Below are 16,705 nucleotides of genomic sequence, written 5' to 3' on the forward strand. Positions count from 1 at the left end.
GGTGAGTAATGCGCGATGCGCAGCGCTGTTTTGCCTTTTATATTGCTAACCTGTGTCTTTTCTCTCCTTGCAGGTTGCGATGTTCCTCGCCGAGCGCCGTAATGTTCCAGCAATGATACTGACCAGGAGATGACTACCCAGGTAAGAATTGTGTGGCTTTCTTCATTCGAGAGGAAACGTGAGTAAACGCTTACTAATGCTGTCTTTCTTTCTCCTCTTTCCAGGCTATGGTATTCCAGGATGCATGCTGTGCCGGATGATGGATTTCGTACCTTCAGGTCAGTGTAACTGAAGTCGGCGATGGATTGAAGACAGGATACTGTTCCAGGTAAGTTTCGTAGTGTTCTTTCTCTCTCTGCAGGTCCTTGGTTTCAGGTAAGATGGCATCAAAGAACTGGACACGGTGAGCGTTACGCTGCCCACAGCAGAATAACGCAAAGCATGTTATGCTGTTTGGGTGCGGTTTAAATAGTCTCAGGTAAAGTAGTCCAGGTAAAGTAGTCCCAGGCCTGCCACACCCAAAAGACTAGACCGCATAGCTCAGTTCCTTGTAACTGAGCTATGTGTGTGCCTCCATGTTGGCTGAACCCCCGTATCTGGAGAGTATAGCTAAAGTGTTAGCCACTTTAATGGTGGAGGCAGAGGTGGTAATGATGCGTTTCCCAAACACGTCCAAACACATTTGGAAAAGGAAACCCTCCCTTTTCTTCTTTCCAGGGACCAGATTGAACAATCTTGCTGCACCCGTCAACAGTACATGAAACAAGCCAATCACATCTGTTTGAGTCTTGGGGGGGCAGGTCCACCTAAGGGGGCACAGTTTCAGCTGGAATTAGGTTGTCAAACTCATCTGTACCTTGCGAGGTGTCAGTGTCCGGATTAGTGTACATGTCTGTGAGGGTAGCCACAGGGACAGAAACCAGTTGAGGTGTAGGAGGCACGAAATGCGAGCTTGGCCCTTATGGCAATGATGGACTCCTAGAGGGAGTCTGCCATGCGGGCAAAGGTGGACGCCCAGAGGAAGCAGCCAGGGGAGCTGCTGGTGGCAGACGCTGTTGCAGCTCGGACACCAAGGTGTGTAAGGTAGATAAGATGTCCAAGGACAAGTTCCTAGACGCTGCAAGCAAGGGCCCAGTTGTTATAGCTGGTTGAGAAGCGGCGGGCAAGGACACAGCTGGTAGGCTGGACCGTGGCTGCGGAGAGCAACGAGGCGGCTGTGGAGAGCAATGAGGCCTAGCAAGAATGGGGTCAGGAGAATCCTCAACCTCTTCCAGATCAGAGGAGAAAGCCTCTGGAGGCTTGTAATCGGAAAGAGTGCCTGCATGCAAAAGTTGAGCAGGTGGTAACGCTTCGGGTGTACCCACGGTGAAGAGCAGTTTTGCTTTGGTTGGCTTTGGGAGACAGGAGAGAGCTGGCAGCATTCTCCTTGTCCACATTCGCATCCCTTGGGAAGGAGGGGATGACAGGGGCATGTGGTGTCATCAACGGAGCCAAAGATGGGTTGGCTGGGGGCAGCCTTAGAGGCAGAGCTACTTTGTGGATAGTTACTGAAGTCGTTGACAATGTTGTTGTCAAGGTCGTCAATTCTGCCGTCGTTGGGACAGTCGATGTAGTGGGGGCCGTCGATGAGACGGTAAACCGAGGAGCCGTTGAGGAGGAGGTAGACGAAGATTTTGGCCGATGGGGCGGTAACAATGTGCTTGCAGTAATTCGGAAGGAGACTTGCGCTTCGATGACGGAATGCGAACATGGGCATCACCTTTGGGATGACTGCCTGTGGATAGTGCTATGCTTGTCTCCGGTGTGCGATTCATCGGCAGAGAGGTCTTCAACATGCGCCGTTTTTCTGACAATGAGGCAGCCAAAGTTGTGGTGGTGGACCCTGCTGTTGTAGACAGAACTTTGGGAGCGGTCGACGGCGATAAAGTTGGAGGGTGGGACTTCCTGTCCTTTTTAGGTCTCTTACCCCGGGACGTGTCCTCAACTGATCTCAACCTCTTAGTAGAGGGAGTACGCTCAATGGATCTGCTGACCTGGTCAGAGGCATGATTATGCACAAAGGCTGTGTCAGAGACCTTAACCCCTTCCGCCAGCCAAGTCACCAAACTTCTGTGACGATCCTGCCGAGTTTTGGAAGAGAAAGACTGGCAGATGTTTCCATTGTGGTCTGGGTGCAGCACTAGAGGCATTTTTCATGCCAATCATCGACGAAGACATTCTTCAGGTGGCACTTGGAGCAGGTACTGAAGAGACTTTTCTTGCTGGTGTCTGCCATGCCGCATGGTGAAGGCCCAAATCCAAGTAGAAGACCTCACTCCAAGAAAAAGGATCTGATGATGGAATGGATCTTTAACGACAATGGGTCCCCGTCACCAGAGGTCACATAGTGACTAGCGATGAAAATGATGGGAAAAACAAGAATCGAGATTTTCGAGGAGCAAAATCCTTGTACGACCAACACGAAATCGTGTAGTACAAATCTGAGGACCACCACTAGGGGTGGCGCTTAGGAGGATGAGGGCTTGGGCAGTACGATCAAAAACTAGAGCAATCGACTCTATAAGGACAAGCAGTTTTTTACTTTAAAGCAAAACTGCTTTTAATATTACCGAGGATTCCCAGCCTGTCGATAGGGAATATTCATGAGCATGTGATTCCATGTAAGAACCCATGCTGGAGAAGAACAGTCTTATCTATGCCTTCCCAAAATGAGGAAGATCTGTACAATATGGATTTAACAGCAATGGGACACAGGCAAAATGAACCGCAAAATAAAGAGACCTATACAAGCCCTTGAAAACACAGTTACACAATGCATTCTCCTATTGAAAAATGTTGAGGTTTTGGTTAAACAGGATTCCCTCCCACACTATCACCACTAGCAGAAACTGAGACGAGGCCAAGGCAAGAACTTCCTCAAACATTTCTCTATAAGGAATTTGGGAAACCCCAAGACAATGGTATGCTAATATGCGAACGACGAACAGAGCTCCTAACAAGTCAAGAAGAACATTTACCCCTTAGTCGTAAATTATAGCTGCACACAAATTAGGGCAAGAAGATCCCATCCCGTCCTCCATGAAACGGGAAAAGGGAGCGAATAGGGAACATTCTCATCAGATTACCCGCTAGTCTCCATGAATGAGGACAGTGCAAGGCAGAATTGTCATCCAACTCATCTCAATCTACTTGAAATAGAGCATTGACCTGTGAAAGAAGACTCACACCTTCTCCCATCAAAAAGCAGCAGAGATGCAGTGAAAAAGGTTTCCCAACAACCAACCAAAGGTGAAAACTAAGTATCCCTGAGCATCCCACCTCCTCCCCTAGAGAGGGGAGGAAAGAGCAATATGGTGTGACAGATATTTCCCTCACTCAGTGGGAAGTGAATTGAAATTTCAAATCCATTCCAGCAACACAAGCTAGAGTTTGGGCCTAAGTAAATATGGGTCTAATATGCCTCATGTAAAATCATCCTGAGGTGTGTGTGAATGCTGCAAAGATACAGTGAGACAAGGGCTGTTACTGCATTAAATGTAGAGGAGTTGAGATGTAAGGAGGATTTGGGCTACCCCTCCTTTCTTTACGTTTGTCAGTGGCCTAAAGTTTAAATTGTGCTAAGGATTAAAAAATCCAATGCACATTTGTCAGAGATATGTTAAAAAACAATTTGATATTCTATAATTCATAGTAAAAACAGTTCACACATAGAAAAATACATGTGATTATAGAACAAACACAAAATACTGACGCGTTTGCCAAAAGCTTTAACATCCCATCCACATATTTAAAAACACCTTATCGAAATGCGGGGTTAGTGTATGGTTTTGACTCAATTATCACAGCTGGAGATATTTTTTTATACCATCTAGGTTCTAGTAAACATGCCAACTAGGCACTCATCCACACGTAATACTTTGGCTGTACACCAAGAAAGGGGAGTTGTTATTGACCCTCATTGTTCGGCATATGCCTAAATGAGCAAAATATAAACTACTGGCATTTTGAGACTGGTTGCAATTCGCCCAAGTGGTGGTCACTAGATCTTAAATGCCAGTGGGGTCCCTTAGCGCTGGCCAAAGAGATGCAAAGAGAACGTAATCATGAATCAGATGAGAGAAAACTACTTGTGTAGCATTTAAATAAAAAGAATACATTCCTCTTCACACTTTAAGGTTTGAAGCATTATTTTGCCCATCCCTTTGGGCACAACGGACAGAAAATTAAGAGAAGCCATATTCACCACCTTCAGGCTTTCCCCTAACACTGACAAGTACAAGTTGGATTATGAAGAAAAGGTAATTAGTGTGCTTTAACAAGATATAGAAATGAAAGGATAGATGCGGTCAACAAAGCAATAATATAAGTTGGTTTGCTTTTTAAAGGAATTCCCGAAGCTGATGGAGATTTAATCTGTTGAAAGAAAAAACAAAGAAATTTGCTCTAAGCATGTGTTAGAAGAAAAAGATCAGTGGCAAGCTATGTGTTGTTGGTCTACATGAATAATTCAACTAGCAGATCAGGGATTCGTTTTTTTTTGGTTGAAAATTTAGTTTTATTGAAACATTTAGGTTATGACATTGATAAAACAATCATACGTCTTCTGGAGTAGATTCAAAATGTGTACACAACCTTTACTCCCTATGAACTCCCCCTCCCCCCTCCCTCTCCCACGCCATGGTTCATAGAGCAACTAACATTGTAAGAGTCCAACACAGTAAGATGAAATGTATTGCAGATAGTAGGCAGTTCTTTTGTTGACGCTCAGAACATAGGACCTAAGGCCTCCGGGCCATATTGCCCTCCTCGTGGGGCACACCCCATCCTCAAGGGCAACGTTCAATAAAGCCGATCCTCGACTTAAGCGGTGGCTCCTAAATGTTCCTTCAGAGTCAATTCACCCTCCCATATTTATTGAAAAAGGGTAGCCACAGACCCTCAATATTAATCCTGGATTCGTCAATCAAGTGGGTTAAAAACTCCATGTCATATATGGAGCGCAGTTTAAGCAGCCAGTCCCTTTCCCCTGGAGGTTGGGAGGCCTTCCATTTCTGCGCCCAACAACACCTGGCCGCCACCAGCATGACCTGTAACATGTGGTCATGCGTCACTTTCGGATCTCCCTCCACCTCAATACCAAACAAGACCAACCATGGTGACAGGGTTCTATCAATACCATCCACTTCCTTTATCCAGGATAGGACCTCATTCCAGTAGGTTTGTGCCACCTGACATTTCCACCACATGTGTGCATAGTTGCCCCGTTCAGTATGGGACTTCCAACAATATGGGTCATACCCCTTCCTAATTCTGGCTATTCTCTGCGGTGGGTAGTGCCATCTATGGATTAATTTCAGGGCCTGATGACGATACTGAGATGCAGCTGTGGAGCGGTTGGCCTGTCTACACATCTTGGTCCACCTCCTATCAGTGATCGGTGTACCTAGGTCTTTGCCCCACTGCAACTGGGCAGGGGGGGATGCCTCAGGGTGGACAACAGGAGGCCATAAAGTCTCGATATTACCCCTTTGATACCCTTGTACGTGATCAGAAGTTTTTCGAAATCTGTTAGGTCCCTCCTCCTAAGGGTGTCTCCCCACTTACTTTCGGTGAGGGCCCCTTTAAGTTGGAAGAATCGGAATGGAGAAAGGTCATCCAGGCCCAGGAGGGCCCCGAGGTCTCCGAGCGAGATGAATGCCCCGTCCACCCAAAGCTGTCCCGCTCTGCTCAAGCCCCCCTCATACCATTTCTGAAAGGCCAGTGGTTCATTGATCCCATCCATCAGTGGAGGAGCCCAGATGCAGCTCAGAGGCGAAGGCCATGTCGTGAGCCATCTAAGGTAACCCCCTTCTTTCCACATGGACCACAGTACCCCCAAGATTGGATGGTGCAAGATACTCCTTGGGATGCGTCTTTTGGGGACCCACAGCCATTCATCCAGCGTAACCGGAGAAAAGAGTTTGTTATCCAACGCTACCCACTGTTTCTTGGTGCCCTGTGCGAAATGGTCAACCAAAATTCTCAGTTGAGCTGCTTTATAGTATGTCTCTAGGTCTGGGAAGTTGCCCCTCCCCCCCCATCCCTGGGCCTTGTGAGTACATCATAGGCGATTCTGTGGGACTTCCCTGCCCAAAGGTAATGCAACAGGGCGTGTCTGATCTCCAGAAGGAATGGCCTAGGTATCTGGGTCGGGAGCATTTGAAACGGGTAAAGGAACTTTGGGAGGATCACCTTTTTAATTGAGTTAAGCCGGGCCATCCACGATAAACCAGACTTTGACCATCTTTCCACATCCCGCTTGATTGCGGACCACAGGGGCGGGTAGTTGGCTGTAAAAAGGTTTGTTAAATCAGGTGGTATATGGATCCCCAGGTGACAAAAGCCCTCCTCCCGGCCGCAAAACGGAAGATCCGCCACATACTGTCTATGCTTTTCATTGAGGTCCCCTGCCACGAATGCAATCGACTTCCCCAGGTTAACCTTGTAACCCGCGAGAGTCCCATATTGTTCTAGACTGTTCAGAAGTTCAGGAACCGACTGGGAAGGGTCAGAGAGGTAGAGCAGGACATCGTCTGCAAAGAGGCTCACCTTACAGTGCATATCACCCATCTGGATGCCTTTAATCTTCTCGTTCCCCCTAATCGCTATGGCCCAGGGTTCCATCACCAATGCATAGATGAGAGGAGATAGAGGACACCCCTGTCTGGTACCTCTCTCCAGTGGAAACACCGCTGATTCCCCGCCATTGACAACCACCCTTCCTGAGGGGTTGGAGTAAAGGGCAGAGAGCCACCCCCGCCATCTCGGCCCCATCCCCAGAGACGACATGACCCCTCTCATGAAGGACCAGCTCACCCGGGCGAATGCCTTCTCCGCATCCAAAGACAGGTGAAGAGCGCCCTCCTTCCTAACCTCCCTCGAACCCAGTATGTGTAGGGTTTTGCGCATACTATCTGCGCCCTGCCTATTGAGTATGAAACCCACCTGATCTGAGTGAACCAGTTGGGGAAGGTACCGCTCCAGACTTGTGGCTAGGATTCTAGTAAATATTTTTGCGTCCACGTTTAAAAGTGAAATGGGTCTATATGATCCACCTTCTGGGGTCCTTGCCCGGCTTTGGTATGACCGTGATCAGGGCCTGTAGAAATGTTGGCGGGATGGTCTCCGGATTTCTAATCTGATTAAAGAGCTTAGTCAATGGCTGTATCAAAACCACTTGGAATTGTTTGAAGACGTCAGTGGTATATCCGTCCCCCCCGGGCCTTACCTACTTACAACCGCTTGATAGCCTGCTCCACCTCCTCCTCCGTTATGTCCCCCTCCAGGACCTCCCTCTCTAATTCAGTGAGCCGGGGAAGAGGATGATCTTCTAAATATTTCCGAAGCTCGTCTGGGGACCCCTCCTCCCGTTTGGTGTATAATTTTTGGTAAAACCCTGCAAAAGACTATTATTTGCTCAGTCTTGGTTTGGATATTTCCTCCCCCCTCTCTGATATCCTCCACCCACCTGTCTGCCCTGTTCCCCCTTAGCCTATGCGCCTGAAGGGTCCCAACTCTGTCTCCCTTTTCGTAATATCTCTGCTTGGTATATCTCATTTTTTTTAACCACTTCACCAATTAAGACTGTATGGAGGGCTTGCCTCTTTTCTCTCATTTCCCCCAGGAGGGTCACACGATCTATGTTATGTTTGGTGAGCTGTGTCCTCAGGGCTTGCAATTCTCCCCGCAGCTTGGATTGAATCAAAGCCCTCTCCCTTTTTCTCCTGGAGCCTTCAGCTATGAGGAGGCCCCTGAATGTGGCCATGGCTGTCTCCCAGATCTTGACCATCGACATTTCCCCCGTGTCGTTTGTTGTGAAATAGGCTTAGATCTCCTTCCAGAGAAATTCTTTGAATACCTGATCTCTCAAGAGGGTGTCATTGCAACTCCATCTATATGACTTTGTTATTTCCTGTAGTCGTCATTCCATGACCAATAGATCGTGGTCTGACCAGGTGATGGACTCCACCGATGGGCCGCCTATCACCCCTCCTCCCTCCTCTGACACTAGTAATAGGTCAATTCTAGTATACGTTTGGTGTGGAGGAGAGAAAAATGTATACCCCCCGGGTGCCTGGTGACACTTCCGCCATACGTCAACCCAATAATATTCCTGCAGGTGGTCCTTCAATGCGAGGTTTTCCTTTGTGGGCTCTTTTGTCCCTATCCCCTTAGCCGACCACCAGTCCAAGCGGGGGTCCGTGATGAGATTAAAGTCTCCGCCGAGGATCATTGCCCCCTCTGCCCATTCGTCCATAACCTGAAGGATCTTGTGGATGAACCTGACCTGACCAGTGTTAGGCACATATATGGTGGCCAAGGTAATTTGCCGCCCCTGGGAAAACCCCTTTATGCCAAGAAATATGCCCCCGAAGCCCCTTTTCGTCTCTACTTCTGTAAGATGCATTGATTTGCCCAAGAGAATGCCCACCCCCTCTTTTTTGGAAGACTTATGTGAGGCCCAAAAATTCCTGCCTATTTCCTTCCCCTTGATCGCCGACTCCACTCCCCTCCTATAGTGTGTTTCTTTCAAAAAGAGGACAAGCAGTTTCTGCTTGCGAAACATATTGCTTGTGAGGGAGCGTTTATTTTGTGAGTTCAGGCCCTTTACATTGAGCATACCAACTCGACCTTCAACCATGGTCGTCGTTGCCCATGCCCGTTAAGATGTCTGTGTGGTCTTCCGGGTCCATGTCTTCCCGTAGCCCCCTGTCCCATGACGTGTTGTTCCCCTTAACTTTTACACTCTCCCTCCCCCCTGCCCACCTATCCCTCCCCCCCTTTCCCATCTAACAAGTCGTTCGTCTCCTTAATCCAACTCGTGTCGGAGTTAGTCGACGAACCACCAGGGTTGCTATCCTGGCCCCGGGAATATCCCTGTAAACCAAACTTTTCCTCCCGTCCTTGTCTCCAGATTGTCCCCTAGTCTCATTTACCTTCTGGGTCTCCGTGGAGAACCCCACACCCCCCCAGGCACCACACAGTGGTTCAACCACCTCACGAGTTTTTCTGTTAGCCCCAAGGTGTCCACTGAACCTGGGGGTGAGACTTGTGAACTCCAAACCACGGTGCTCCTGTCGTTTCTCATCCTGTGACTTTACGCTTTCCCCTCTTCCCCCCTCATCAAACAAAAGCATTGGCCAACCGTGGCAACACGTGCAACACCCTCAATTTAACGTTTCCCCTCCTGTGACTTTACGCTTCCCCCTCCTCCCCCTCACCAAACAAAACCATTGGCCAACTGTGGCAACATGTGAAACCCCCTCAATTTCAATTTCCCCCCACCCCCGTCCCCCCACGATCACCAGGACTTCAGGGCAGCCGCCAGAACAGCTATGTTACAGTGGTGCTTTTCATGATATTCTGGGTGCACTTATATGGGCCCCTCGCGGTCTGTGGAGGGGTGTTGAGTTTTCCGAAATTTCGGTGCACCCTTAACCTTGAGCTTCCCCTGAGCCAAGTCAGGTCCCTGTGGGGCACGGCCACGGTCTCCCCCACCGCCACCTCGATCATGTGATGTACTTGGGGCTCCCACCAGGTCCTCAGTGGCTCTCAGAATGTCTTCCTCTGTTACAAGTTGGTACCTCTCACCCTGCCACTCGAAAGCTAAATGGAACGGGTGTCCCCATCGGTAGCAGACCCCCTTGCCCTGCAGCCATCTGGTGATGGACCCGCATTTTTACCTCATCTGAAGTGGGAGTGCTGAGAGGTCCTGAAAGATTGTCACTCTTGAGTTCCCATATTGAATGTCCTTTAAGGTCTTTGCCCTTTCCAGGATCTTGGCTTTGTCCCTGTAGTAGCGCAACCTCGCAAGTACAGAGCGCGGGCCTCTACCGCCCCCGCCCGCTCGATGGGTCCTATCAGTCAGGACCGTTTCCCCCGAATCAATTCCAAGGATGATCCGAATGATGTCCTCTACCTTCCCTTCGAGTCCTTCCTGTGTCTCTCCCTCCGCTTCCACCAGGCCGAAGATCCGTAAGTTATTTCTCCTCTCACGATTTTCCATATCATCGACCCTCAAGCGGAGGTCCTCCTCGCGGCGCCGCATCTCCTTAAATCTGGCCTGTTTGTGCCTCGAGGAGGTTGGTGGAGACCTGGTTGTTTTCGACCCCCTCGATTCGGTCATCTAATGTTGAGACCTTCGTGGTGAGGTCGGCCAGTTTAGCCCCCTTGTCTGACCGCATTCCTCTGATTTCATCCAGAATTGTTTGGATACTGCCCTGGATGGCATGCAGGTTCGGAGTGGTTGGGGTAGGGGAAGGGTTGGTCTCCATGTCTGGGTGAGCTGGCGTGAATTGGTACTTGGCTAGAGTTTCCTTCCAACTCATGTGGTGCTGTGCACCCCAAGCGAACCTGGCGTCCCTGAGTGTGTCGTGGTTTCTCCTCTCCACCAAGGCTATTTACCCCAAGATGCAGCTGAGCAACCTCTATGTATACCCCTGGGGGGGATGGGATCAGCACCTCCCTTAGAACCGCCTTGTGGTCCTATTGCTGTTCACAATCCCTTCAATGTTCTATGGGTCTTCACCGATGGTGTCCTGGGCTTAGATTGGTTTCCCAGTGTTAATTAAGGGCTTTTACTGAGACTCCGCCATGGATTTCCGAGGGGTCCCCCAGATACAAATGGCAGGGGATCTCTGCCTTGACAGGAGCCCTATTGTCCTTTATAACCCCTGAACCTGCCCCCTGTAGTAGGAGGGGGGGCAGTGACATCTGGTGGGTGGCTGCGGTCTGTCTTTTGGACCCAGAGATGCTCCAGTGGTGGGCCTCAACCGATGGGGGAGGAGGTGGAAGTCCCCCCGGGGTCCCCGCAGTCGCTGCGGCGTGTGTGGTGGGCCCAGCGCGGGACTCGAGGAATGCAGGACACTCTGGGGCCAATCCGGCATCCCCCGAGGTGCCAGGGAGGGCAGTCCAGTGGCGTGGGGAGCAGAGGAGGAGGGGCGGGGCCCCCCGGGTGCGCTCCTGTGGCGTAGTGCCCAGCTGGGGGGGGGGGGATCAATGCCCGCTCGGGTGTTGCTGGTTGGTGAGGGGCTGGACCCCCTTAACTTCAATTCCAACTGGGGGTAGAGGGCCCCTCCGCTTCAGTCTGGGTCACGGGGTGGACCTCACCTGTGGCAGAGCGGGGCACCGCAGGATGCCGACCGCCAACGGCGTTTCAAGGGGCCCGGGCGCGCTCCCACATCGGCCCCGGCCGGTGCTTCAGAGTCCCTGCAGGGGTCCGGGGGGCCGCACGGCAGCTCTCCGCTATGGTCTGCAAAGCAGTGCGTGGTCCGTGGGGGCTCCTGGTCAGCCCGTGTCGCTTAAACAGGCCCGGCGAGGGGCAGGGCTCCTCCCTCCTCGAGCTGAGGCCGAGGCCAGGCCCCGCTGCATCTCCATTGCCAACACAGGCAAGTCGCCCAGGAGGGGGAGGGGAGCCCTCGTCAAACGGGACAGCGTATCTCGGGCCCGGAGTGGCCTCCAAGCTCCAACTAAGGACCGGTGGGCTCCTTATGAGTTCAGACGCCCGAATCTCGTGGTCTGCTGGGGCCTGGCAGACATTTTCGGGATGGCTCTGCTGTTTTCCCGGGGCTACTCAGGGAGCTGTGGAATCAGGCTGCCATGTTGCCTGCGCCCCCTGGTGGCCTCCTCCAGGGATTCGTTTTTAATGTGTCATATAGTGTATTTTTATTTATTTCTATAGTTCCTCACACCAAAAAAAAGAACCTTGAAAGTCTAGAATATATTACATCTGAAACAAGTCTCTCCATGTCCTGATGAAGGCCCCTCCTGTGAACAGCTGGGATTGTCTAGGATAGGCAGGTCCCTTCGTATGGGCCAGAAACAATGTGTCGACCTACAGTTTGACCTATTAATTATATGTCAGTTTCTAACCGATTTTTGCTGCGTATTTTTCACTAAGTGTTATATTTTGTCTGTACACAGCAATAATTTGTAATTATTAGTAAATCTGCACAAAAAAACAGACAGAATCTTCCCTGTGGCTCTGGTATAAGCATACCGGCACCATTTACAGGACCAGCAAATTCCGACCTTCGATCCCGGAAATACCACCACCCCAAAACCGCCACCGCGTAGTCAACATACCCAATAACTGCGTCGGCAGACACAGCGCAACGACACCCCCAGTTACCAGCAATACGTAACACCGTGCGCATTATGAGTAGCACGGACATGGAAACTCCACCAGACAAATGGCGGCAACACCGTGGACACTGTGGCGGTAACCCTGCACCCTTGCCAAACCCAATTGTGCACCTGCCACGACCCCGCAGGCAGCCTGTAGTACCCTGCATCAGGGCCTCACCCTGGAAACTGACCCCAGGACAGATCCACACATTATACCGGCAGGACCGTCCAACAATCATGTACATCACCACCATGATTGAGGACGACATCAGCAGCCGCATTGGCATTTCGACGGCAGTCCCTCCCCTTCTGACGGTGGGCTCGGTACTGCATTTTCTTGGCACTGGAACTTATCAGCACACTGTTGGTGAGCTGCATGGGCTGTCAAAACCCTGTTTCTCATGAATACTGGGCCAGGTACTGGATGCCCTGCTGCGCCATGTGTCGGAACACATCGCCCTACCCCATACCCTTGCCCAGGTCATTGCCACCAAGTTGGCCATCCATGCCATTGCCGCCATGCCAAATTGCATTGGTGCATTAGACTGCACCCACATAGACCTGACAGTACCACGTGCAATGGAGATGGTGTACCGCAATAGGAAACAATAGCACTCACTGAATGTACAGATGGTATGTGACGCTGGACAAGTGATAACACATTGCTGCACACATTTCCCGGGGTCAACACATGACTCAATGGTCCTGCAGAATTCAACATTGCCACGGTACATGGAGCGGTATGCTGGACAAAGCACAGAGCTATTGGGTGAGTATAACTGCCAATGCATGGCCCATGTGAAAGGGGGGTGTTCTAGGGCAATGACCTGTGTGACTAGGCTGCTACAACTGCCAATGCATCACACCCTGGCCAATGTAATGGACAGTCACCACAACCCACACATCACAAAGCTACACATGACAGGTGGGCACAGTGTGCTCGTACACACCTTGCCAAAGGAGATGCACAACCAAGACATGTACTGCTAGCACAACCTAATACGACATGAGCCACTGAATACACCCACCCACACTATGCCCCACTGCCCCCCAATGCACATGATGTGTGCACATCAGACAATCTGCATCAACCACATCATCACAGTGTCGATTGACTTACTCCTCCATGTGTTTACATCACTGCACAATGCCATACTCACCAACCACTACTGGCCACAAGGGCAACTTCATATGCACAGCAAGTCGTTGGGCAATGTCCAAGCACCAATGTGGACAACTGACCCAGTAATGGTTATCACTCACTGGTCAGGCCACTGCTTGCCCCATATGGTTGATTGACTGATGACACATGATTGCACTGCATCTGATGAAGACATGTATACCACAAACACGGACATGTCCCCTCCATTTACATCCCATGTAGGTGATGCAGGATATGCACTCACGCCATGGCTGATGACACCCGTACGGAGGCCAAGGAACAGGCACGAGGAGGCCTACAACAGGGCACGCGTCCACACACGTGGCATGATCCAGAGGACATTTGGCCTACTGAAAGTCAGGTTCCGCTGCTTGTGCAGATCTGGCGGATCACTGCTGTACAACCCAGTGAAGACGGGTAAAATAGTGCTTGTGTGTGCCATGCTGCACAATCTGCATGCGCAGGAACATTCCTCTGCCCCCAGACACAGTGGATGATGAAGATGGGGATGGGATGGCTGCACTCCCTCGCAGGGGGGCACAAGATGGTCAACATGCATGGGATGCACTCATTCGCATTTACTTTTGAGAGACTGCACATGAACAGCATTGCATGATTATGATGATGCATGTTAATAAATGGATTGATTGCAAATGAAATTATGGATGTCCATTCGTGAAAGTGTTTACAAAGGTGATTTATTGTAAAAAAAAATCAGGAAAGAAGGTGTAGTGGATAGGAAAGCTGTACACCTGTGATCATCCACCACCCAAACGTACCCACCCCCAACCAGGCCCCAAACCACTAACCCCATAATAGACCTCCCCCACCACCCAAATGTACCCACCCCCAACCAGGCCCCAAACCACTAACCCCATAATGATCCTCCCCCACCACCCAAACGTACCCACCCCCAACCAGGCCCCAAACCACTAACCCCATAATGGACCTCCCCCACCACCCAAACATACCCACCCCCATAAACCCATTGTGTCCCAGAATGTCTTGTGGACAGCCAGTCCCACATTGCACTATTTCCGGGGGCGCTTATGCGCATGAGCATCCTTGACGGAGGGTTCAGCAAGCCGACTGGAGCGCCTCCGTGGGCTGGCAGTGGTGGAGCTTGATGGGGTGGTGCTGGTGGACGGCACTGGTGGTGTGACTGGTGGCACACGTCCAAGAAACGCCTGCTGGACAACCAACATGGGCTCAGCGATGGTGGATGTCACACTGTTGCCCTCCTGGCCATGCCGTGCTAAGGTGACAATGGTCGTGGCAAAACATCTGATGGCCTTGGAGAGCCGACGCACCGATGTCGCATTGCTCTCTCGCTGCAGCCTCGCCTCCTCCCGCTGCTGCATGGCATCCTCCCGCTGCAGCCTTGCCTGCTCCAGCTGCCTTTCCACAAGCTGGGATAGGGTGGCCTGCTGTTCCTCCATCTGCTGCATGCGGGCACTTAGCTCTGCCATGGAGGGCAGTGGCGACCTCATGGGGCTGTGCATTGAGGGGGGCTGCACTGCAGGTTGTGGAGGGATGTCAGGTCATCCATGTTGTCCACCTCCTCCTGTCCTCCGACTTCGGACTGCATGGCTGGGGCACTGTTGCCACTGGATGCAGCCTCCTCCGCAGTGCAGACGGCCTGCAGGATGGAATCTGTGGCCATGGTGGGAGCGTGCGCCACTTGTGTGGCAGCAGCCTGCATGGGGATGGAAACGTCGGCTGGTGCATCTGTGCCAGATGCAGCTGGTGCCTGTGTCCCAGAGATGCTTGCCTTGTCATCACGTGCAGGTGGACGTTGCACCTGTTGGGCATTGTTGCAGTCAATTGACATGCCTGTGGGGATACAGAGGGCATGCTGTTAGTTGTGTGGTGGTACTTGATGGGTCCATCACATGCATCACACTGACTAAACGATCTGTGACCACTTGCATGCACACACATTTGACTGTTCATGCACTCAGGTGTGTGTGTCTCAGCTTGTACTCAGTCACGCACTGTGTGCATGTCCAGGGGCCATGTATTGGGTGCATGTTGCTTGTGATCTGGGTGATTGGTGGATCCATTGGGTCACTCCTGCCCTGGCTGGTGGGGGGTTTATCAGTGGGTCCATTGGGTTACTCCTGCCCGGGAAGGGGGGGGGGGTTATCAGTGGGTCCATTGGGTCACTCCTGCCCTGGCTGGGGGGGTGGGGGGAGTTATCAATGGGTCCATTGGGTCACTCCTGCACTGGCTGGGAGCGGGGGGGGGGTTATCAGTGGGTCCTTTGGTTCACTCCTGCCCTGGCTTTGGGGGGGGGGTTATCTGTGGGTCCATTGGGTCACTCCTGGGGTTCATTCGCACTCATGACTTTGTACTTTGTGCACATATTGGCATCAACAGGTGGACTCACTCCTGCCTCTGCGTCGCCAATGCTGTGTATGCCCTCAAGGTGCAGGACACTGCTGCACCGCTCCTCCTGACTGAAGTTTAAGTGGTGACCCTGGGCCTCCACCGTTGCCAGTGCTGTGCTGGCGGTGTGCAGCGATGAGGTTGCGCACTCTGAGCCTGAGGTCATCCCACCTCTTGTGGCAGTCCTTCACAGTGTGTGTGGTCACCCCTACTGCTGTGCACTAGTGTGCTGCTTCAGCCCACACCTCCTTAAAGCGTTGCTGGGTGGCGCACCGCTTGTCTGTGCTGAAAAGCATTTCCGCATGGTCCACTATATGCTCCACAAGCACTGTGAGCTTTGCCTCACTAAACCTTTGCTTGCCCTGTCTTCTTGCTGGAATCTGGGATGCCACACTGGTGGATGATTTTTACAGTTCAGGGAGGTGATCTGGCCTGTGGTGTGTGAGGATGGCAGTGGATTGCGGTTTAAGTAATGGCTGCCTCTCTGTTTCTGGTTTTTCGCGGTTACGTTTTTTCCTCTTCCGGTGATTCCGTGTCTGTGACGGCGGGGGCGGTCATGGGTTTTCCACTGCTTTTTGGGGTGGTATATCCGTGGGTGTTTCCGTGCCGGTGGTGACACTGTTTCCGCGTTGGTGTGGTGAGTGCGACCGACAAGCCATAATCGGCCGTTCATTACCGCATTCCGGACTGGCGGACTAGTAATGAGGCCCATTGTATTAGGAAATAAAGAAAGGAAAAACCTTTATCTTCCTTGGTGTACAGCCAAAGTATTACGGGTGGATGAGTGCCTAGGCGGCATGTTCAGTAGAATATAGATGGTATACACACATTTCTCCAGCTTTGGTAATTGAGTCACAACCATACACTAACCCCACATTGCGATAAGGTGTTTTTAAATATGTGGATGGGATGTTAAAGCTTTTGGGGAAAGCAACAGTATTCCATGTTTGTTGTTGTATAGTCACACGTATTTTTCCATGCATCAACTGT

At 51.2% G+C, this 16,705-nt stretch overlaps 1 protein-coding gene across 7 annotated transcripts in view; it reads right to left on the reverse strand.

Moving 5' to 3' along the window:
* The window catches only part of LOC138567600 (uncharacterized), a 1,191,853-nt gene that overhangs the window by 99,409 nt on the left and 1,075,739 nt on the right, over window positions 1-16,705 (reverse strand). The gene's annotated exons all lie outside the window — the stretch shown is intronic.

Source organism: Ambystoma mexicanum, chromosome 2p (assembly GCF_040938575.1).
Source record: "Ambystoma mexicanum isolate Mex_15411 chromosome 2p, UKY_AmexF1_1, whole genome shotgun sequence".
In the NCBI taxonomy this organism is placed as follows: Eukaryota; Metazoa; Chordata; class Amphibia; order Caudata; family Ambystomatidae; genus Ambystoma; species Ambystoma mexicanum.